At 33.7% G+C, this 25,406-nt stretch overlaps 1 protein-coding gene across 1 annotated transcript in view; it reads left to right on the forward strand.

Annotated features, from left to right (window-relative positions):
- The first annotated feature begins 20,651 nt into the window (after window positions 1-20,651).
- The window catches only part of LOC118201469 (semaphorin-1A-like), a 407,500-nt gene continuing 402,745 nt past the window's right edge, over window positions 20,652-25,406 (forward strand). Inside the window, exon 1 of the mRNA XM_085819221.1 lies at window positions 20,652-20,865. The gene's annotated coding sequence lies outside the window, so the exon portion shown is untranslated. The remainder of the gene's footprint in view (window positions 20,866-25,406) is intronic.

Genomic DNA, 25,406 nt, shown 5'->3' on the forward strand with positions numbered 1-25,406 from the left:
TTGAATAAAAGCTCCTGTTTAGATGCAGTACAGATGAAAAATTGGGTGTCCATGGAGCTGCTATTGTAAAAACAATTTTTTTTTTTTAATTTCTAGTTTCTAGTGAGAAATGTTTGTAAAAGATTGGCCTCGCGTTAGATTCTAGAGCTAAAAGTTTTCAACAAGGTCGTTTTAGACCTCAATTTCAAACTAATTAACTCTGGCGGGAAGTATGTAAGGATCTTAAGTTTTACTAACGTTTATTTTATTTTAAATCTTTACTATCACTTCTTATTTTCTACTTCCGGGGAGAATTAAAAGCGTTAACTTATTTATGCAAAATTTGTCTGGCGAACGCCAAGTACTTAAGTTGTGGCTTTTTGCCAAGCGAGAGAGAGGAAGGAGTTAGTCGAAGCAGGCCGCTTGTCTTAGAAGTTTTACTCGGTTGCTGGTTGCCTTCCAGGCCAGAGGTTTAATCCTCTTGATAATTTTAAACGTATTGTAGTGTTAACATTTCTCTGTACTACATACGACTTCCTGTTAATATCCGGCCAATCTTACACGTAGACCCTTGTTGATTATTCCAAATTTAAGTTATAGTTATATTTTTATATTCTTACGTTCAGACCACAAGTAGTTGGTCTCTGTATTCCGAAGTACGGAAATTATTGTAAAGAGTGAAAAATAAAGGGTTTTGTATACCCTTCCTGTGTATCTTGTCTACTTCCCGCAGTTATTGAACATAGCTTTAGTAAGCTCCTTGTTCCGAGTCAGGTCTGTGCATGTTCCCAAAGAAAGTAAGACGGAACATTGAACCTGATATTGTAATCACAAAAAATTCCAGGTACCCTATTTCAACGAAAATATCCATTTTGCTATCGAATGCAAGACAACGATTATTTGCGTTACATCCGTACGTAAGGACAGAATAAAGGACTTTTTTTCCCAAAATGAATCTTAAAGCTGACTTAAAATGCATTCAGATGAGATTTTTTTCGTGGCGTCTGTATGTACATCACAAAAACTTCCAGGTACCCTATTTCAACGAAAATATCCATTTTGACCGCTATCGAATGCAAGACAACGATTATTTGCGTTGCATCCGTACGTAAGGACAGAATAAAGGACTCTTTTTCCCAAAATGAATCTTAAATCTGACTTAAAATACATTCAGAAGAGATTTTTTTCGTGGCGTCTGTATGTACGTATGTATCTCCCATAACTCAAAAACAACCTCAGAACATTATTTGTCCTGTATACAAAATTTCAACGTTCAAGCCACAGAACGTTGAAATTTTGTATATAGGACTGCTATAACATTCAATTTTGTACCTCCCTTTTTGATTGCAATCGGCCGCACCAAAAATGTATAAATATATACGCTACGCATTCTGTTACTGGATTCACTGAGCTCAGTTTTTTATTCTTACAGGTCGCTAAATTGTGCATTTTTTGCTTTACAAATAATTGAATTATGCTATTCTTATCTCCCGGTTAAGGTTTTTATGCCTTTAGTTAATCTGCATGCAATATTTTTAGAATTATCAACAATTTAAAAGTTGTTTAAGGGCGGTTAAGCCTAATTTTTTACCATAGCAGCCATATTTGTTTACATTTGAAACTTAGCAGAATAGTGAATTAATTCTTTCTGCATTTTCAGTGTCCTTTTGCCGAGTTTGCCCAAAAGGAGGTCACTTTTAGTTTTGTGCACCGAAAAATCTGCCTTCTTACCCGATGCCCGAATTGCTTGTTTTCGAGTAGAAACTGTAATTTTAATTATAATTTTTTTTAATTATTTTAACTGTATTTGGTGCCTTTTGCTTTTCTATATCTTTCAATTTTTAATGAGCGTATTTTAGTTTTTATGTATTTTTGCCTTGTCGCGAAGTGAGAGCTGAATGAATTGAATGAAAAATATATCTCTAATGAAATTCCAGGAAATAAGTTTATATGAAATGCTGAAAAAATGCGTAAAATTTAATATTCTGTACAAGGAAGTCATGTGGTATACACATCAGCTTTTTCTATTATCATATTCTTCAATTTTCTATAATTCAAAAATTTGAAATAGCTTTCATAAAGTTATGCATGTTAATGAGAAAAACAATGATAATAACATAATATCATTGCTTTAAGCTTCCTGAAAATGTTATTTCAGTTAACATGTAATTTTCTTAAATCACATTTCATGTTTATTAATTTTTTTTTTATCTATGAATTCACAGGGGCACTTCTAAGATCATATGATCAAATAATGAAAATATTGTATAATTGCTTTTTTGTATTAACCTACTTATATAGTTTCACAAAATCGCTTCAAGCTTCGAAAAAGTGTTTTTTAACTTTTATAAGTACACTGCTGGCCATTAAAATTGCAACACCAGGAAGGAATGATCTGACGAACGTCAAAAATTATATAAAAGCAAGAAGAGATTGGGATATGCAAATGATTATTGTTTCAGCGCATGTAAATGACACAGGAGGGAGGAACGACATCTGAAGCACTACATAAAAGAAAAGATGTATAGTGGATTTCTCATTCGAAAAGCACTTTGAAAGGTAGACGTTTGCTCAGAATATCCTGTTATGCCTCAAATAATAATAAGAAATGCTTACCAACAACTGTCGGAATTCGACAAAGGCAGGATCGTTGCCTATCGAGAATGAGGATTATCGTTTCGTGATATAGTCTATCGCTCTGGTCGACATCCAACCATAGTCATATAAATATGGAATCAATGGGTTGCTCAGAGTCATACTGAATGGTATGCAGAAACCTAACGCCCTACCATAAATAACTCCCGAGAGGACAGACATATTTAAAGGTCATCCTTGAAAAATCGTCCAACCGCATTATGGACCATTAGTCAGGAAATGAGCATGTTTGCAGTACTCACAGTATCCGCTCGTATGGTGCGTCGACGCTTGCAGCAGCGTGGACTATCAAGCACGGCGACCATTATTTCGACTTCCCTTGACAATGGAGCATAGAGAAAGATGGCGACTGTGGTGAGCAGAAACGATAAAGCTGGATACAAGAGTGGCACAATGTTGTCTTTTCAGACGACTCCCGTTTCTGCGTGCAGTATTCTGTTGGTCGTATGCATGTCCGGAGGCTCCGAAGGGATCACATGTCCCCTGCTTGCATTCGATATCGGCGTAGGGTCTGTAGCTGATGCTATGGTTTGGGCAACAACTGGATACACGACACACACATCTCTAGTTCAGATAAACAGTAATCTGAACGGAGATCGGTACATTTCTGACATCTTACATCCAGTGGTTGTGCCCTATCTCCGATGCTTGCCAAACGCCATCTTCCAGTAAGATATTGCAAGACCACATGTTGCACGTCTGATCTTCCTCGTTATACAGGTTATTGTTGTTGCAATAATTCAGGATTTGGCTGCTTAAAATTACATAAGCAGTCACGATCTTTGCTCTTTTGCGAAAAAACTCATTGATATAACTGGTGACAATGATTATGTTCAGCAACCCTCAAGATATTAAACTTAGGAAAGTTTTATTACTTATTACTATGGATAAACTGAAATCAGTTAAAAGATCTTATAATTTAGATATCTTGTGCTGCTTCCGATATAATGTAAGTGTGATAGTCCCTTGTGCTGCTTCCGACGTAATGTAAGCTGCCTATAGAAACTTTCTTTAAGTGCGGTATTCGTATTTTGATCTTCAGGCTGAAGACAAAAATACAACTGAAATTCTTAACAGATTATGTAATATAAATGAAATAACTTGTAAGGATTATGTTAATTTTATTAACATTTAAAATTTAAGTTCTTTTCCCGTCAAACTCTTAACTTCAACGTACTACTTCCGGTCAGAACGTAGTTTTGGAATCACTCTGAATACTTAATGAAGAGGAGCGGTATTTAAACCGCTAAAATTCTACTTGCTGAGCTAGAGAGAATCAGAGTTTCTGATTTGCGCGCGTCCGCCTTTTGGCTACTCTCTCTCAAAGCTGTTAATACGCTCGGCCGTACTCAGGCACTTGATAAACTTCGTAGTCAAAAAGAGTTAAGGGGCCAATTCGATTAGAATCTTGATAGCTTCGGCTATATCTCTTTTAGTTAATCTTAGTTTTAGTTTATTTCTTAGTCTCTTAAGTTCAAGCCCAAGTGTTGGCTTTTATTGTACACTCCAAGACGAAATTTTCTTAAATCTTATTGGAATAATAAAGGGTGTTAGCTATCCTTTCATCTTGTTGTTTCTGGTCACACGAACTTAAGCGATTATTCGCTAACTAGTTCTTAAGGTTACTCACTTTTGACTGCAATTACACAGTGGTAAACTTCACAAACTGAAATGCTATAATGTAATATTTTAATTATTAATGAGCTGTACATAACTGTTGCCAAAAATATAAAGAATGACGATCAAATGTCTATAATAAGACACGTCTATAGGATGAACAAACTGTAGTGGCTGATGGTTTCGCCATTTACTAAAGGTTAAAGGTTAGTTCAATGATCAGTTTGCAAGTTTCCATGATAAAAGCATGCAACAAATTTGAATGCATTACAGCAAATGGTTTAAAGCAAAAATATTCAGAAAAGCGATGATATATACTATATAATTACTGTACTAATTAGACAATTAATTAATACTATAATATAATAATAATGTAATATACTAATTAAATAATTATTTATGGCATTAGAAAATCGTACAGTAGCGCTGGAATTGTTCAGAATTTTGTTCACTTGGATATATTCTAAATTCAATGCATTTTACTTTATATCAATCAAACGTTTTTAAAAAATTGTTAAGAAAATTAAATTATTTAAAAACTTTGGAATTTCACCGCATTCATAAGAAAACCATATCTGAAAGTGAACAGTATTTCTGAGAGCATTAATAATAAGCAGCTCCCCAGAAAAACAAAACCACTAGAAACTGTTGATAATTAATTGTATTAAAGATGATAATCTGTATTGATAATGTGTTTATAACTTTTAAACTGTTCAGTTTTACAAGCCTACAATGATTAAATTTGAAAGTTAGATTAATGATCTTAAGTTCTGCCGAGAGCCAACACTCCTAACACAACCTATCTGCGAGGACACGTATATGATAAATTAAAGATTTTATATTACAAGAAGTAGCAACCTCTGCTAAAGAGAATAAGTGATAACAAATTTTGGAAACCTTCACTGAAGACGTTTTTAATATACAAAACACCGAATTTCTGAGATTTAATTTTTTTTAAAAAGGGTAAATTTGGTAATCATGGAAGCTTAGCAAAAACTTCCCCTTACCAAATTAAGTTAAACGATTTTGAGTTAGATGTTAGACATGAGTGATAAGATTAAGCAATAACTCTAATGTTTGAATTTTAATACCTAGATTTACCAAAACCTTACTGCAATAACAAGGACGAAATGGTTTCGTAGCCTGATTAACAAATCCTGTGTAACTAAATGTTTACGTTCTAATTCAAACTCGAAAAGGCGTTAAAATAAAGGCATTTCTCAAATTTCTGAACATTGGACTCAGTGTGGCGGAGGCAACATTTGCCCCTAATGGTATAATAATAGCCTTGAGGGGGGCTGAAAGTTATAAAATCGATATGCAGAGCACCGAGGAGCATTACGAAAGCATCTATGAGTTCATAGAACGAGCTGCGGGAAAGAGAAGATAACCTGGAAAAATTCCAGATTCATAAAAAGATAACTTCAAAGAAGACACATTTTAGAAAATACCAGAAAGAGCTTACTACCTCAGATTTTTTGCTAGATTTAACAGAATTCGAATAAAAATGGGCAATTTTTTAACTATAAAGAAGATTAACAGAAAAGGTACTGACTTACATCATTCGCTTTATTGAGTTTGTCAAAAATTCTGCATTTTTATAGCTCGAAGGTTTCTGACAGACCTCTTTCGGGCCTGCGGATCGACACTACTGTGACAACTACATTCGTCCACTTAGCGTATCTGAGTTCCGTACTGGTAATTCTCATAAATTTTCAAAACTTATTATTATTATCATACTAAATTAGGCGAAATATAAGTCGAACGATGATCTGGAAATTAGCCAAAATTTTTAATTAATTTCTTTTGTTGTTGAGTTATACATATTGCGAATATTTCCATTTAGAGAGTTCTGTGCTATTCTGTAAATTGACTGCACTTAATGCATAGATAATTCCTAATTGTTCAAATCTTTTTACTTGCATTATGTTAAAATTACGATCATGAATAGTAGTACAATAACCTCTTAATTTTTAAAGTATCCAAGCACACTCAAAAGATTTTTCTAAAACGTAATGTCCTAAAACATCAATCACATTTATAGCTTATGCTTTCGTAAACCTCAAAGGCAGACAAACAATATTTGAAACAAATCATTATTATTTTACAAAAATATTAACTAAGTACAGAAAAAAATAGGGAAATTTTTCAAACATTTCAAAAGTGCTACATGAAAACAGTTAAAACTGCTAAAATTAGGATTAACAATAATCGTACTGTAAAGTCTTAACCTTTAAAGTATCCAAGCACATTCACATCATTTTTTTAAATGTCATATAATAAATGGAATAGTTTATTTGAAAAACGATAGCATTAAAATAAACTATGTGTCTCCTTCTAGCCCGATAGTACTATTATTTAAAGAATATTTACTATTATTATAAATACTGTACTATTATTAAAGAATATTGTTCTAATAGTCTTGCAAATGTATGCAAGTGAACTTATTTTTATTACACTCACTAGAAAATAATACAAAAACAAAACACGCACTCTCACGCACAAATAATGTTTTACAGCTGTCACGAAGAGCTGTAAAACATTATTTGAGGAAATTGTGCATAAAAATCAGCTTTTAGAAAAATGGATTATAAGTTTAAATTATTCTATTTATACTCAAATTTGTGCAGCAATAGCTAACACACACCTTATTTTTAAGAAAATTCTATATCAATGTAACCCTGCTGTTGTTTATATTTGCCTATTTTTTCTCATTTAGCCAACCTATATTTTCCTTTCTTGCTGTTGACTTCTCAGTCAATGAAAGGTGTCTGGATTCAGTAACTCCATCCATCTGAAAAAATCTTCTCAATGTACAGTCTTCTGAATCTTCCCAATACCTCAAAATGAAATATATTTTCTTAAGAATGTTTAGTAAGTGTTTACGTACCTCGTATTAGAATGGCGCCGACATGGATGACGCAGTTTCGACTTTGATTATACTTAATAAATTCAGCCACTCTCGGTCTATTTCAACCAAACTGAATACATTTAATAATATAACATTCACACGTAAACATTTAGTAATAATTCAGAAGTACAGATAAGCATAAAATAAGAATTACAACCGTTACAGGCCAGCTACGCTTTTAGCGACCGAATCCTACGAACGACAAATCTCAAAAGCGTGTTGCCAACGCAGGGCAACGAAAAGGTAGAAATTAATTCGATAGGCGTGGCAGTGAACATACTCCCACCCTATCAGGTTTAGTCCTGATACACAGGTAACGGTGAAAGTTTATTAATTCCTCTTTTGAAAACACCAGTTTTAGTTTTGACAGTGGCTACGCGAGCTAAGCCGTCCTTGCCCGGATGGACATCGATGATCCGTCCAATAGGCCAAGCTAGCGGTGGAGATCCATCTTCGATGATAAGAACCACCGTGTCGATTTTTAGATTGGGTCTGTTGTACTACCACTTGGATCTCTGCTGAAGCGAAGTCAAGTATTCCTTTTTCCATCGCTTCCAGAATCCCAGACGTAGATTCTGTACAAGTTCCCACCTAGAACTCCTTGTGCGTAAAGTCTGATGGCTCTCTGGAAAGGAAGTTAAAGTATCATGTGTAATGAAATGAGAAGGGGTTAAAACATTAATACAGTCAATATCAGTATCGTTCACGTAAGTAAGTGGACGTGAATTCAAAATAGCCTCGATCTGGGTAAGTAGTGTTGACAACTCTTCGTAGGTTAAAAGAGTCTCTTTCAATACTCTTCTCAGATGAAATTTAGCTGAGCGAATGCCGGCTTCCCATATTCCTCCGAAGTGGGGCGAAGCAGGCGGTATAAAATGCCATTCAATAGATGACTTAGTTAGTTCTCGGGAAACCGATTCTGTTGCATACAAGGAAGACCAAATCTGATTTAGTTGTTGTAGTTTTCGGCATGCTCCCACAAAATTGGTACCGTTGTCACTGTAAATGTGCCGTGGTGCACCGCGACGTGAAATGAAACGTCTAAGTGCAGCGATAAACGAGTCTGCCGTCAGGTCACTGACTGCTTCTATATGCACAGCTTTAGTCGATAAGCAAACAAACAGAGCTATATAGCCTTTCGTTGTTTTAGAGCCACGACCCTTATTAAATTTCATGGTAATAGGACCAGCGACACTAGATGCGTAAAAAGGTCGTTCCAAAGTCACACGCTGTTCAGGTAAGTCACCCATCAATTGCGGATTTGAAGCAGCTTTAAATCGATGACATATTAAGCAATGGTTGACACAACTGCGTATCAGTTTTTTTCCTCCAATTATCCAGTAAGATTGTCTGATGAGGTGTGACAATAAAGAAGGACCAGCATGAAGGTAAGTAATATGAAGTTCTTTCACTAGTAATTCGCTAAATTTATGTCGAGAAGGAAGTATGACAGGATGTTTGATGTTAAATGCTAAAGATGAATTTCGAAGACGTCCTCCCACCCGTAAGAGACCATCTTTATCTACGAATGGATACAAAGAACGTAGTTGGCTCTTCTTGGGTAAAGGTTTCTCTTCTTTAATACATTGTAAATCATCTTTGAAATGATGATTCTGAATCCAACGAATAATGAAATTTTCTGCTACTCGAATCTCTAGAAATGTTAGCGGCATAAGGCAGCTGGAGTTAATGCCACTACGTGAAATGTTCTGAGTAACATGATGCTTCTTGCAATTAGTAATAAATCTTTGGCAGTAAGCCAGAATACGAACAATTTTACAACGCGAAGAATAATGCTCGAACAAATTAGCTAATAAATCATTCGATTCACGTATATGAGAAATAAAAATAGGATCAGATCTTTGTTCGGCCTTTACTTCAGCAACATCTTCAGATTTTAATTCATATTCAGGCCATTTTTCCTCTTCCTGACGCAACCACGGTGGACCATTCCACCACAAAGTACAATTTGGTAGGAGTTGAGGTTCAATACCACGAGAAGCAATGTCTGCAGGATTGTGTTTAGAGGGAACATGATTCCAATGTTTAATAGGTATCACTTCTATGATCTGAGATGTTCTGTTTGCCACAAAAGTTTTCCACTTACGTGGATGAGCTGATAGCCAAGACAGAACCACCTTGGAATCCGTCCACCAAAGATTTCAAAATCAAACTTCTTTAAAATGTTCAATAGAGATCGCATTAATCTGGTCAACAAATACGCAGCACAGAGTTCTAATCGAGGAATGGATACTTGCTTTATAGGCGCGACCTTAGTCTTTGATACCAAAAGATTAACCTTAACCGTACCATTGCACCTTTGGCGACAGTAAATGGCTGCTGCATAAGCCTGCGAAGATGCATCAGAAAATCCATGTAGTTGGATAACACTGTCCGTTGTAAGTATGACACATCTCGGAATTTCACAATTATTGATTTGACTGAATGTCTCTTGAAATTTAAACCAATCATCTGAGATATGCTGGGGAACAACTGAATCCCAGTCGCCTTTAACTAACCATAGTTTTTGATAGAATATTTTAATCAATATAGTGCAAGGAGATAAGAGACCTAAAGGATCGAAAATGCGAGCAGATTCTGCTAATATGCGTCTTTTTGTTATAGGTGCGTTGATGTGTAGTGCAGCTTTAAAACTGAAGGTATCAGTAGTTGAATTCCAAAAAAGTCCTAAGACTTTCGAACTCGAATTAGGAGATATCTCAAAATCAGAATTCAATGAACAATGTTCCTTAAATTCAGTTAAGAATTCTACAGAATTTGAATTCCACTTCCTCAAATCGAAACCACGTGCATGTAAAATTGAAGATATTTTCTTGCAGACAAATACTGCATCATCAACTGTATTTGCACCCGACAATAAGTCGTCCATATACATATCCTCTTGCAATATACGAGATACATCTGATTCCTCTATAGAGTCTAAAGCTATCTGCTTCAGACATCGAGTTGCTAAAAATGAAGCAGAGGAAAGACCATAAGTAACTGTTTTCAACTTGTACGTGCGCATTTTATCATTGGAATTGTATCTCCAAAGTATTAATTGATAATTCTGATCTTCAGGGGCTACCATCACCTGACGCATGATGAGGAAGATAAAACTTTTCTGTATCCGATCTGTTAGATAAATCATCATTAATAACGGTCATATGTCCTAAATGTTCATATTCACGTATGAAATCTTTATACTGTTTTTCAAATTCCGGATTATCTTTGAATTTTCGTTCCATTGAACGCAACCTAGAAATTGCTGCCGGTTTTGAATCACCCAACTTCAAATGCGATTTATAAAATGGAAGTTTTACAACAAATCGCCCATCTGAATTAACAGCATGAGTGTTTTGAAAATGTGATTCACAAAATTGTTCCTCAGGTGTCAGAAATTCCTTCTTCCCAACATCGACAATATCCTCCATTTCCCAGAAACGTTTAAGTTCGTAATCAATATTTACATTATCTTCTAATTTTATGAAGTGTGCATTTGCTGTTTTTGGGCCTTCCATATTATTTCCGACCTTCCCAGCAATCACCCAACCGAAAATTGTATTTTGAGCTACAGGCTCATTTTTCGAACCATATATTTGGCCACATCTTGAAACTGAGAAAAAATAATCAGCTCCTAAAATCAAATCAATTTCTTTGGGTTGAGCAAAATTCGGATCCGCTAACGGAATAGATTTAATGTATTCTATATGCTTTACATTAATCACTTGTTCCGGCAATGGCAAAGTTAACCTATCCAAAATGTATGCGTTAACGTCAATTACTTGATTATTTAATTTTGACCGAACCTTAAAATCAACAAAACCACGAGTTGTGGAAGCTGGCACTCCGCCAATTCCACGCAAAAGTAACCTTTGATTTTTTCTTTTTAATCCTAATCTTCGAACAGCTCGTTCAGAACGAACTTTCACTTCCGGAATCCAATAATAATTTAATTTCGATAGCTTCGCCACTGGATGAAAATGCGAGTGCGAGAACTGTAGGCAAAATCGCCGAGTTGCAATTTTGAATCGTATTACTGACAACTACCTGACTTTGACCCTCGCATGATTCATTCGAAATTCTCTCTAAAGTGCTTTCGTTTTCATTTGGCGCTTTTAAGAGCTGTACGTTGTTAGCTTTAATATCTTCATGCAACAAACTATTATGTGTTTTTGAATTACACAAATTACACTTTAACTGTGAATTACAGTTTTTGATTAGATGTGAATTTAAACATAAAAAACACAATCCTCGTTTCCATACAAAGATTTTTCTAGCAGTAACATCCAAATTCTTAAATTTAACGCATTTATATAACGCATGAAGTCCGTTACATTTCGAACATTTAGTATTACTAAATTTAGAATTCTGTAATGTTTTAGAACTAACATTACTATTTTTATCAACAACTTTAGCTTCCGCTTCTTTATTTATGATAATTTCGAGAGAAGAACACCTTAAATTTAAAAATTCAAAAAATGATTCCAATGTAGGAAAATCATCTTCCGCTGTTTTCTGTGCCCATAACTTTCGAGTTTCTGAATCTACCTTTTGAAGCAACATAAATATTAACCATGGATCCCTAGAAGTTGCTTTGTCACCAAGAGCTTTTAAACCTCTAATAACTTCATCGGAAGTATCAGCTAATTGCCGTAAATTAACATTATCAACCTGTGAAATACATTTTTGATCCATAAATGTTTTAATTAACGATTGTACGATTTGTTTCTTTTTATCGTACCTAGCGAGCAATTTTGCCCATGCTTCTTCATAAGAATTATTTGATAACGGAATATGTTTAATTATAGAAGCTGGTTCATCAGCAAGTGATCCGATTAAATATTGAAATTTCTGTATATTCGATAAAGGAGTATTATGCACTGTTGCAACAAACAAATCTTTAAAATTCATCCAGTCATTAAAGTTACCCGAAAAAGTAGGAATATTCAACTTAAGTAATTTAAAGTTACTAATATTAGAATTTCCTGTAACATTTGGCAAATTAGCTGCATTTAATACATCTAATAAATTTTGATACTGAAGTTTCAAACTAAAATACTTCGATTCAAAATCTTCAATTTCTGACTGTTCTTCTGGTAATTGGGCATCAAAATTATCAAAATCTGAATAAATCCTCTCCAAGCGCTCCAGATGCAAAATTATTTCATTTTTAGATAAATCGGAAGAAATAGTATTCTGAAGCCTTGTGAAGGCCGCTTTTGCCCTACCACGCAATCTAATGACAGTAGCTTGATCCATAATAAGTAATCGAAGTATTCAAGTTCAAAATCAAAATCAATACAAAATAGATATAAAACTTCAAGAATCAAATTTAGATGTAAATCGAACTAAAAAATCATCACTTATCTGTATTTTAACTGCTGACGAATTCTTGATATGATCTCGTCGGCGTGCCTCCAAATGATGTTTACGTACCTCGTATTAGAATGGCGCCGACATGGATGACGCAGTTTCGACTTTGATTATACTTAATAAATTCAGCCACTCTCGGTCTATTTCAACCAAACTGAATACATTTAATAATATAACATTCACACGTAAACATTTAGTAATACTTCAGAAGTACAGATAAGCATAAAATAAGAATTACAACCGTTACAGGCCAGCTACGCTTTTAGCGACCGAATCCTACGAACGACAAATCTCAAAAGCGTGTTGCCAAAGCAGGGCAACGAAAAGGTAGAAATTAATTCGATAGGCGTGGCAGTGAACAGTAAGCCTTTATATCTTTCGAATTTTAGGACAGCCACTGTGCAGCTAAACTGTCTTTTAGTATGGACTTTTTTAGAAGTCTTTGAATTTCTTGTTTGCGCTCTGTGTTTACTCCTGTAAGCTTTCTGGTATCAAATTTTCATAACACAGTTTCATAAACACATGTTTCAGAACGTATGCCTTCGTTATGTTTGATGGACGTCTTTGGACTTGTTTTTGCATTCTGTTGCTTGCTGAAATTTGCTTTAGCTATCGAGGTTGAGGTTGACAAAGCACTAAGGGAGCATATACTGCTTTACATTAAAATGGGAATGATATTTTGCTACGAATTGTTATACACTTAGCTAATTACTGGTATTACTGCCAAATGAAATTTCCAGCTTATTAACAAAGACATCAGTTAATTTTTCATGATTTCTTCAATATTGCCAATATAATCATATTTAATTACATCTGTTTTTTAAATTACCATTAATTTCTCAATTTACTGATAATATAATATTTATTTTCACTTAAATGTTTGTACTTTGAATTAACTTTTCATTAATTTTCAGTCTTTTAAAAGGCCACTTTTTGAGGCGCAAATATTCACCTTCATTCCTTCCGAGTATTTAAGTTATACAGAATTTTCTCTTTTTAATTGAAGCGGAAATTTAAAAAAATTGGTAAAGCTAATAATATGCTCCCTCATATAAAGCAAGAAAATAAAATGTGAGTTTTCGCCAATATAGAATCTTGACACCTTAAAACATTGACACCTTAAAAGAAAACAAAGTCACTCATCTTATTCTAAAATAGCGGCTAAAAAATTAAGCCCAGAAAAGACGTGATGAAAAATAAAGAAAAACTAAAACCTTTCTCATCAAACATTTAGTCTAACTGTGAAATCCAAATACAAATTTATTAAGATGATTTTAATGTTATGAATCATTCTCGATCTTGTCTGTTATTTAGATTTTTTAATTTTCTCGCATTGTGACATTATCTTCATAATCATTTCTAATGATTTGCTTTTAAATTTTAATTGCATCTTTGAAGCAAATTAGTAAAATGTCACTTGATCCAATTCAAATGTTGTTAGAGCTTTAGTTGAACAACATAATAATTCAAAATTATTTAAACAGCAGAAATAGAAATATTTTTAGTCACATCAACCGAATTAAGCACTTGAAACTCGGGTTGAAGACAAGTGATATCAGTCGCAAAAATAAAAAATACGTAAAAGCTAACTAACAAAATTAGCATGGCAGGGTCTCAGAAATGGTGCGTAAATCAAACTCTCCATCACAAGTAAGCACGTTTTAGTCGCAAATTTAAAGTCAGCAAGTCATAAGCTATCAGATAAAGCGCACAATGAAGAAACGAAAACCTAAAATCTTAAATATCAGCATCTAAACAATATGTTTGTGAAAGAGTGAAAACAAATTTCATGTCACCTTTTTGAGCTACTTCGAATAAAAGCAGATGTTGCAAATCTATTAAAATAAGGCTGTATTTTGTCTTTCAGATTTCAGTTATTTAAGAAAAAACATTTAATTTAAAACTTAGCCGTGTAATTTTTAACTAGATTGTTTGAAAGTGAATTTGTACAAACATTAGGTTAGGAGCTCTCGATACGCGCCGAGTGTGCTGGCCATTACTCCACGAACGCATGCTAGAAGGCGGGAGAAAGTACCTTATATACTCCTCCTTTTAAAGGACGACTGAGGATTAGGGAACCCATTTGCCAACTCCTGGTGATGGAGAATCATCATCCGCTTCCTTTTTTAGTTCGGGCGCCACTGTAAGGTCATTAGGTTATTTTAAGTCATTAATAGATGAAAAACAGCAATGCCTTGGCCGGGACTCGAACCTCTGACCTCTCGAATACGCGCCGAATGTGCTGACCACTACATCACGAAAACATGCTAAGAAGGAGGGAGAAATACCTCATAAGTTTTGTGATGAAAATTTCTTGTATGTTTAACTGCAAAAATGTATATTTTGCCTAGATACGAAATTCATTAAATGAAAACAATAACACTCTCTTTGATGTCGACTATTTCTCTGATGCGAAAAAAAAAGGTCAAATGAACGTGGAATGAAACCAAAGCCAATCTGGTGATTTTGCTTTTAAAATAATTTTTGTTCTCAGTTTGTATCAATTAAAACGGTAATAGAACGAAAGTGAAAATTCCTCAAGAAGTTTAAACAATGTAAGGAAAAAATTAAACATATATTTAATAATCTAAAAAATATTTTTAGGCGTTTTAGGCCATAAAATATATGAATAATAAACAGTAAACAAAATCAAAAGGTCAAATTACAACGCATGAAAAAAAAAATCTGAAAGGATTCTGATTTTAACGTCGCACCGAAAAGTTTGTTAACGTTTTCTATGCTCTCCTTCAGCTCGCAGTTATCTTAGACTCACTCCAGCTGACACTCTTTTTTTTTTTTTGGTCTTTTTAACGTTATTATTAAACATTATCATTCTTCGCACTTAACCCACATAAAATTCAACAGCAAAATCAAAAAAGTGTTTTAATTGGTATATCTTTAGAATTCCCAATACAGTAAGTGTTGCCATATATTTTTTTAGACCAGAAGGTTCTGGAACTTCACTTTTCTGTTGACTCATTTTGTTGTTCGTTTCACTTTTCTAATAATTAGCCACTAGTGCGGCCAGCTGTCTAAAATAGTTAGTAGGGAAACAAAAAATATATAATGCTTTTAATAAATCCATCTAGTGTCATTTCACAGATCCAGCTAATAATTAATAAAGGAGGTAAAGAGCTGCATTTAGTGCTTTTAAATCGATTAGTTTGTTAATCAGTATAACAGGTAAACTAAACTGAGGAACAAAATTTAATATCTGTTTCATTAAATACCAACAAATTGGTACATGGAAGTTAAAAATATTTTGCAAGATCATAGTATTTTAAAGTTCCGGGAAGTAGCTCCTTCTATTCTCCGTTGCAGATAGTAAGGGAGTAGTAGTAGTCAGCTGTTGAATGACCGTCAAAGAATATTAAAATTTTTCTTTGTATGAATGCAGAAAGGTGACACCTTTAAAATTATGCCAATTGTTACAAATTATGCCAATTGTTTTAACTGGGTACGCGTGCTTTTTCTTGGTGTCGAGGTTTGCGATTGTGAATTGAAATTATAGCGCTTTACTGATGTTTAACACTGCAATGAAAAGTGTGAGCAGTTCTGAAAAATGTATTACTTGATGGTTTCGAATTTTAAATCGGTATGCAAAATACTTTATATCGCATGTTTGTAGAATTCCTGATAAAGTGTTGAATGTTGCTATTTTTTTAATATATATATATATATATATTCGGTATATTATTTCTTTAAAATTTTATAATGAGGATAGCACTTAGCTGAAACATATTTTTATTTGTGTTGCTATACATTTTTTTGCATGTTTGCTATACTATTTCTTTAAAAATTGTACATGATAATAACCAAGGCCCGAATTTCGATGACATATACTTTTTTGTGGAAGGCACCTTATAAGGTATTTCTCCCGCTTTCCTAACGCGCCTTCGTGGTGTAGTGGTTCTGCACGCTGGGTCGGTATTCCAGAGGTCCGTTGTTCGATTCCCGGCGAAGGCGATCGCTAATTTTTCATTTCCAAAAAATACCTAATGTCTCTACAACCCTTTTTTTAGTATTTTCCACTTTTAAAGCATTTTTTATAACTTTTACAGTATTTTGGCCTTTTGGGAGAATATTTTGGCAAATTAGCGGTATATTCTAGAAATCAAACTAAAAAATAAAGTTATCCTTGAACATAATGTCAATGCCAATGAAATCATTTTTAATAAACAGGCATTTCCTATCCACAGAAAACTAATCATGTAATCTGTTAATCCTATCTAGCAGGACCGGATTTTTCCACTAGGTATGAATATCTTTTCTAAACTTGTTTCCATACCGCTATTTCTTAACTTCTTAAGACTTTTACGCAGCTGATCTAGTGCGTCGGCGGCAAATTGGCGAATGACCTTACATCTTTCCAATTTTAAAAAATTGATTATCGGATTAGAAACGCCTTGAACACAAAATTTGTTTAGAGATCGTACTTTTAGCTAAACCATTGCTTTGCCTCGGAAATACCGCCGAAACGAGTAGTTTTTTTTTTTTTTTTTTTTTTTTTTTTTTTTTTTTTTTTTTTAAATATCGAATCTACGTTGTATATGTTTTGTTTAAATCTTTTTGCAAGAGGCTAGGTCAGAAAATTTCCTTTCACATATCAGGTTTAAAATAAAGCTTCTTATTTTGGAAACAAAGCTTCCTAAGGTTTCTTCATAAGGATTTATACACATAAAGTTTTTCGCCACATGCTTTATCCTAATTCGATATAACATAGGCATTTTTGAAGTAAAAAATCAACCCTTTTTATGTTCAATATTCTTTTCACATTCCTGTAAAAAACTGAATAAATCTAGACTTTGCCAGTTTTTAGAAAAAAATAATGTATAGGCTAAATGATACTTGAAGAATCTATCCTTTGAAAAAACTATATAGGCGATTGTTTCATGGAAACAAAGCAGAAAATTAAAGAAATTATAAAAGGGAAAAAATGTTTGTTTCAATTGATGAAACGAATGATGCTGTTGGTTTTCATGTGTGCAATGTAATAGCACGTAATCAGGATCCAGATTTAGCTCCAGATATTTTTACTTAACCTTTTCCCGTGGGCTATAGGGGCCAATTTCGAATGTATTTTGGCCATTTAGTCACTTATTTTAACTGAAAGGAACAGAAAAACAAATCGACAGGGTCTTGAAAATACCGCATTTACTAAATTCAACACTTTTTTAACTGAAAACCGTGGCTTCGAAACTAAGCGCAAAATCTCTCTCATCGCGTCAGGAAAAATATACTCTTTTGAAACTGTAGAAGAGGTAACGATAAAGTAGTGCAGTTTTTTTTTTTTTTAATATGCTCCAGCAGATGTCGAGAGAAGCTTCTCACGATATGAAGACTTATATACTGATAGCAGATCTTTCACTTTCGAAAACATATCACGAAGCACTTAATAATTCAGTGCAACTGTATAATACCTGTGCGTAAGGTTAAAAATTCGTAAGAAAAAATAAAATTCAAATGACAGGTATGTAAAATTGTTTGGGCTTTAATCTGTTTGTTATTGTTTGCCAAAGTATCATTTTCTATATTACTTTTTTAATTTCACTTTAACTGGCTGGCTATCTGTGTGTGTTCGAGGTTTTCCCCATGTGTAATGTGCAGATTTCCTCGTGAATGAGGGCCAGTTTTCTATAAAAAGTCCTCCAAGGGACATCGCTCCCTTTCCGTGTAGTGCCTAAAGTCGGAGTACGTAATAAATAAAAAGGCATTTTTCGGCCGTTTTTAAGGGCATTTTCTGGAATGTTTTAGGTCACCAAAATACGGCTTTCGTTAATAACATTTGGTGGAGGATTTGAAAACGTGTGTATGAAGGGAGTCAGAAATATGGCTAAGCATTGTAAGTAAATGTAATGTGTTGCTGTATATCGCAGAGGGAAATGGCTGTTTATAAATAAATGGTGCGGTTTTAAAAATTAATAATAAATCGATGCATTACTTTATATGGGCAAACCTCATAATAACCCCATATTAAATAAGCAGCGGCAATTGTCCAAGTTTCTGATACATTAATCACAGTCCTTCAGTATGTGTACCCTTTGTCACGCGGCACACGTCTACACGGTAATCAAATTCTTTCCATACTCGATGTAGCATGTCCGCCGTGACAGTTTGCAGTGCATGCTTTATCCGACCACAAACTTTCTCAAGGAACACAGCCTTTGGCGGTACATAAACTCAGAAACCCCCAAAGAAAGAAATCACATGGTGTTAAATCCGGAGAAAGGTGGGGCCAGGAAAGAAGGTTGTTGTTTACTGTTGCAGCACGTCCATTTAAGCGTTGATGAAGAACACAAATAAGAAGCTCTCGTACATTCCTATGAAAATGGGACGGAACACCGTCCGAGTTGGAACATTTAATCATCCTAATTGGTGTTCAGCTAGGGTAATAACTAAGTTTCTAACATGTCTAGAAATCTTCCATCAGATTACAGTTTCTTAAAAAAATATTTATTAGTATTAAATTTTAAAACCGCATCGTTCATTTATGACTACGCTGTAGTATAATAAATTTGAAACTTCATTCAAGTATCATCCGCGTGCTTATATCATTAGCTAAGCTGGCACTGAATTTGCAGAAGCAAATTATAGTGGCAACTTCAGTAACAGTATCCTAGAAAGATTACACCGAGAAACTGAAAAGACGTAAATTTTAAGGCAGTATTGTTCGCGTTAACTTAAATGGGGTACGTTTCACTGCAACAGGAAACATCCAAAAAAGAAAAACTTCTCAAAGGAGCCGTCGATAATGCAACACGTCTGTAAGAACTAGGAGCTAGGGTTTTGAAGCAAGGGTGTCTGATTGGTATAATTGTGTATTGCTACCTAATCTGAATACTTAACTTTCCAAAGGCATATCTCATTTTCCATAGCCACAATACTATCATCATACCTCATACGATACGATTTAAAAGCGTAACCATACTTCTGACTCATTCTGCCCTTTTTATAGAGGGTACGAGGAGTTTTTTTTTTTTTTTTTTCCCAAATTTCTAACATTTTTGCTATTGTACATTTTCACCGAATAGTAGCCACGTGGTTAAGACGGCTGAACAATAGTAGCTCGATCTGAATTTGGATCCCAGCGAAATCACGTGGAAGGCCCCCGAGGCGCTCTCTCTCAAAATCCAAGGAGGTCAAAATCGGAGGGGAGGAATTGAGCTAAAATCGGGCTGTCACCTATATGGTGCTCAAGACTCTTGCCAACGGCAGGCGCATATAATTTCTTGCCACGATGAGCGTCATAGGTTTGTTGTGCTTACGTTTGTCAGACGAGTGAGGTTGGTAACAAGAACAAACTTCTAATCTGCGGGTAGTTTCGAAATTCCGACAAAATGGTGTCATTTTTATTATCAGCATTATTTTGAAATTTTATTCTTTAGGAAGAAAATACCAATAAATTATAGCTTATTCTAGAATTATATTCTTTGCATGAGGATTTAAGAAACATTCCGGAACATCCGAAACTGTGATATATCGCAAAGCGTTAAAACGCGAAAATACTGTGTTCATTATCTGTGTGATGTCAACTTTCTTAGTAAAAGAGAAAGTTTTCCCAAACTCATTCAAACACCCGAAGCGCCTTTAATAGAAATGAACTGAGAATCCACTGGAGAAATCAACTGGGAATCGCAGAACGAAACATTGGCATTAGAGTTTCTATCTCTTTAATTCAGTAAGAGTCATGAACTTAAGATAGCTTCTTAGTATAACAAAAGGATCAAACTGAACGGTAATTGAACGCACGTACAAAGCTGTTCAATTACATTTAGTTACCTAACTCATTCCACTGTTTTCTTTCGAACTTAAGCGAGTACCGCAAAGAATAAAAGAACGCGTAATATTTTATTGCCATTCGATCTGGCCACACACCCTTCCACCGTGATGTTTTCTTCTTCAATATTTTATTCTTGTTTTTTCCTCCTCGGTATCTTCCGAAGTCCACGAAAAACGAGTCTTTCCAAGTCTAACTCCACCGGGAATGGAAAGCGAACATGTTCAAAATCGATCGCTTCTTATTTTTTTGTTTTTCGAAATGGCCCGTAGATGGCGCTACAATATCGGCCGCTGTGTATACCGTTCGATATTGCCACTACAATAGAAGTAATACAGTGATCGAGAACGCGCAGTCGACGGTCCTGGTTGTTGGCTATGGCCGCGTTCAATTGCTCTGATAATTTTAACATACGGAAAGGTTAAAAAATTATTTCCTTTGCACTGAATCCGGCAACTTGTAGAGGATATTGCTCAATTTTTTGGAGGCAGCAATATAAATTTTGAGGCGATGAGTTTGAGCTTGGATTGCAGCTTCAGGACCGTTTTTGGTAAGATTTTTGCATAATCATATGCTTTTCTATACTTATTTTTCTTGCTTGAAGAAAAATTTTAGCAATAAATAAAAATTTTATCAATTATCTATGAAATTCCAACTTCAGGTGAATTTTATGTTCAGAAATCCTTCATTGCGCTAAAAATGAATCTGGAATTCTAAAATCCATATATGAAATAATAATAATTAATAATTATTATTTCATATATGGATATAATAATAAGTAAATAATATAATGTAATAAGACATTGTACAGTTTATCTTTCATTTAAAGAAGATTTAGAAGGTAATTACTGTAATGCGCCGCTTTAATATTTTCGAAAACCTCTGCGCTGAAAACGTGGATGGAGCGTTACAGAATGAGAAAACTGCACGAATTTTTTCCTTGAAGAATATTGTTATCGGGATCATTTTTTGTTTTCTATATTTTTGTCCTAACGTCTTTTTATTTTATTTTCTCATAATTTCTGTTAGGAGTTCTGCTAAGTTATATTGCTGTGGAAATACGCTAGAAAGAGATTTTCCTAAAACTGAAAATATCGATTAAAACCTTTACACTTAAAATGTGTATCGATGTTATAAATGAGAGTTAATAAAGAGGAAAGCTCATCATATATGGAAATAACTTTGATTATAATGAAAATTCACATTATGTTCATACAACGCAAGTTTTTTATCGATATAAGATAAATTACATCATTAATTAAAGCGGTTTTAGAATATTCATATTTAAATAGAACTAAATATTTCCTCATCTGATTTTTTATAACCTCAAAAATGAAATTTCCTTTATATTTTAATTTTTATGTTGATTTTAATAGTCTGAAAAGCAAGTGTTCGGTGATTTGACAAAAGAAAAAAAAAAGCGAGATTTTAGCTGCTGCAAGTATATGTAAATTCCGAACAGAATCTTTAGGAAATATTTAAAAAATTGAATAAGAATATAACTTTTCAGTTTGTTTATCGTTGTATTTGGGCTGTAAGTTCATATACTTTATATATCTAAAAAACTTTTAATATTTTTATTGTTGTATAACCTCGATTTTCATATTTTAATTTAACACTCAACTATGGCATCAAGTACTTCATGTAGCTCAAAAACAAGATATATTTATAATAATAATTATTATTACTTTCCTAAGGCATTCCTGAGTATATTTTAATAAAGGTCTCGAGAGTAGATTGTCGATCGTGATTCGCCAAAGGTTCCGGACCTATTGCGGACTCTGGTCGCTCTTTTTTTTAGCCTAAAAAGGCGTTAGCCCAGAAGGGCTATTAATTTCGTTTTGGCATTTTGCGTTGATTCACTATAAATATCGTTTCACTTTTCAGATTATTGCCACCAAATATTAGAGCCCTATATTACATTTAAATAAATTAAATAATGAAGAATCTGCATAAATATATGTGTATTTCTCGCATTGTGATAAAACAACGGTATCTAGAGCCCTCCAATTTTGGATAACTGCACCTGGAAGCACAAATTTGCAAATTTGGAATTTGTTTTATTATCTATTTCATATTTTATAAAACTTCAACGAATGTTTTATTAGCAAACTCAACGATTTCAAAGAGAGCAATGGCAACACTGTGTGGGAAAAAAATCAATCTCCCGAGGGCGAGACTGTGTATCAAAAATTCTAAAGATATGCTCATTTTAAAATTATTTTTGATATTGCTGTTGAACTGAATTTTACGGTTTGAGTGCGAAGAACATGATGTTTAATAAATAAAGGTAACACACAAAACGTTAAAAAGATGCCCCTATGGGTGTAATGTAAATTTGAAAGCTTTCAGCTTTTTTTTTTTTTTTTTTTTGAGTGGATATCGCAAAAAGTTTTGATTCAAGTGGATTGCATTATTTGAAAATAGCAAAGCACTCCAGAACTATCTGGCTAAAGTTGTAGGCTTTCGTTCAGGATTTTCTAAAAGAAGCTGGCTAACATTTGCATTACACATGGAAAAACCACGAAAGCACCTAGTGAGCCCGTTCATCAGTACCTGAACTTTATGCAAGATATCAGTATTAAGCGATCTTATTTATTTAGCTACTGGGAAAGCTAAAAGTTCCAAAATACAATTATTTTAACTGCATTAAGTGTATATATATATATAGAGAGAGAGAGAGAGATGCTATTAATTAATACTATAAGTGCTATTGATTATAATATTAGTTATAAATAGGAGCAATGATAATTATCAGTTATTTATCATTGCTGCATTGTCACATTATTTTTATACAATTTCTTTTTTTTCTCCTTCTTAAAGAGAAATGATATATATGCTATAAATCGCGCAACTGTATACGTGTAGGTCACGAAAAATCCAAACTATATGTAGGTGGGTCGCAAAAATTCGCTATTACATCAAGCCTGGTGGCAAAGCTAAAGATTTGGGAAACATTGTATCGTGTTACTAGTTACATTTCCTTGAAGAGAAGCCAGTAACTCAGTAACACAATATTGCTGTGCCTCTTTCTACGACGTAACGTATATGTTGTCTCACCTTATTAATTAACAGATCGCAATACTTTATATAACTACCATTCGTAAAGTAATAGCACTATTTTCATGTATTATTTATGTGTCTTCTGGTAGAGAATATTTTACTTTTGTGTTTACAGATTGGCTGATTATTTGGACCAATCATAGTTTCAGGCTCTTCCCGAGTTCGTTTTCTCTCTACCACTGATTATTTCTAGCTTTTGATTTAAAATGTATGTAGGTTGTAGGTTTAAAATGTATAACCTAAGACGGTTCCTCGGAACATTTAGGAGCAATTTTGTGGTTTATAACTGACTTAATTTCTGTGCGATATTAGTGAAAATATTTGAAATGTTCTAAGAATTAACATCTTGTATATTTACTGTAAAGAAGCTTATAGATGTGCTGTAACAGCCTCGGAGGAAAAAAGAAAGAGAAAATCATAAGATAGAAAATTTTAAGCAGTTGGTGTAATTAAATAATAATCACTCAACATTTAAATAATAACGGCAATAGTTGTCATTGAACATTAATGACCTGTTGTTTGATTACTGTTCTATTATTAGGCCTAATTATGTTTTAATAATAATGAAGAATTGGATATATTTCTTGAATGGGTATTAAAATACGAGAGCAAATGCATCTGCGTGTTCAGCCGAATAATTTGGTCGATGCATAGTCTCCATACAACTTCGATTATTAAAAGAAGCACAGTGTAATAATATCTGCAATCAAATTCAAGAAATTACATTTTTAAATTCGAAACACAGTTAAATAAGTTACTATTCTTGTATATATATTTTTGTTTCTTACACTTTTAAAGCAAGAGGCTCATTCTGTATTTTACGAATTGCTATCAATTTATATAAATGTATCTATTGAAAAAGAATGTCAGCAATAGTATGTTCAAGAGCTGTCTTGCTGTCAGTTTTTTGCTCCATTTAGAAAGAATTTAAACATAGATTTTTTTTTCGGTGGTGCAAGTTAAAAAAAATCGCGAGATTATAAAACAGAACTTTAAATGAACTGGTACTCAGTACTTTCCTGAATAAGCTGACGAACCATCGCTACCTATTTTTATATAAGAATAAATATTATTAATTTTCAGCGAACTCTTTCATCAAAGCTCCCATAACCCTGCATAATTTCTTCACGAAATGCTTACAGTATTTTTCATTTTCTTGGGAAATAACGCAATTTCCAGCCGCATAACCAGTTGTCTTTTACTCATCGTCATAGCTCACTTCCAATATTCAAAAACTTAATTACGGATAGCTATTTTTAAATTAAAGCTTAAAAAATATCTGAAAGATGTCAGACTTTAACGGTCGTCCAAAAGGGGTTGTTAAGGTTTTCTACGCTTTTGATGTTCGCATTTTACAAGTTTATTCACTAGTATTAACTCTTTTTTTTTTTTTTTTTTTTTTTTTTTTTGTCTTTTTAGCTTTATTATTAAGAACCGTTTTCTTCACACTTACGCGATATACAACTCAACAGCAAAACTACAAAAATTTGAAATGCACTATGGCGGTATACGTTTAGAATTCCCGATGCAGCGTTAATTGTTGGCCTAACATTTTTCTATTTTTTTTTTTTTTCCAATCTTTTCTAAGTTCAGCATATCAATGTTTAGTTTTCTTATTAAAATAGCTTTACAAAACTTTTTTGTCTTTTTATTATTAACGTTTTGTGAGTTAACTTTATTTATTAAATATCACGGTTTTGGCTCTTACGCCACGTAAAATTCGATTCAACAGCAAAATCACAAAACAACATATCTTTAGAATTTCCATTAGACAATATCACTCGATGAAGATCAAAATGTTTTATTCCATATAGTGTGTCCATGCTCGCTTTGAAATCGTTGAGTTTGTTAATCTAACATTCGTTAAAGTTTTACGAAATATGGAATAGGTAATAATACAAATTCGAAATTCAAAATCCGGGTTTCCAAGTGCTCGTGTTCGTGTGGAGGACTACGTTATTCAAAATTTTTATCGCTCTAGGTACCGTTGTTTCTCCACAATGCGAGAGCCATGTATACGTTCATGCA

This window comes from Stegodyphus dumicola, chromosome 6 (genome assembly GCF_044657685.1).
Source record: "Stegodyphus dumicola isolate Sdum_Otavi_A_Nest chromosome 6, ASM4465768v1".
In the NCBI taxonomy this organism is placed as follows: domain Eukaryota; kingdom Metazoa; phylum Arthropoda; class Arachnida; order Araneae; family Eresidae; genus Stegodyphus; species Stegodyphus dumicola.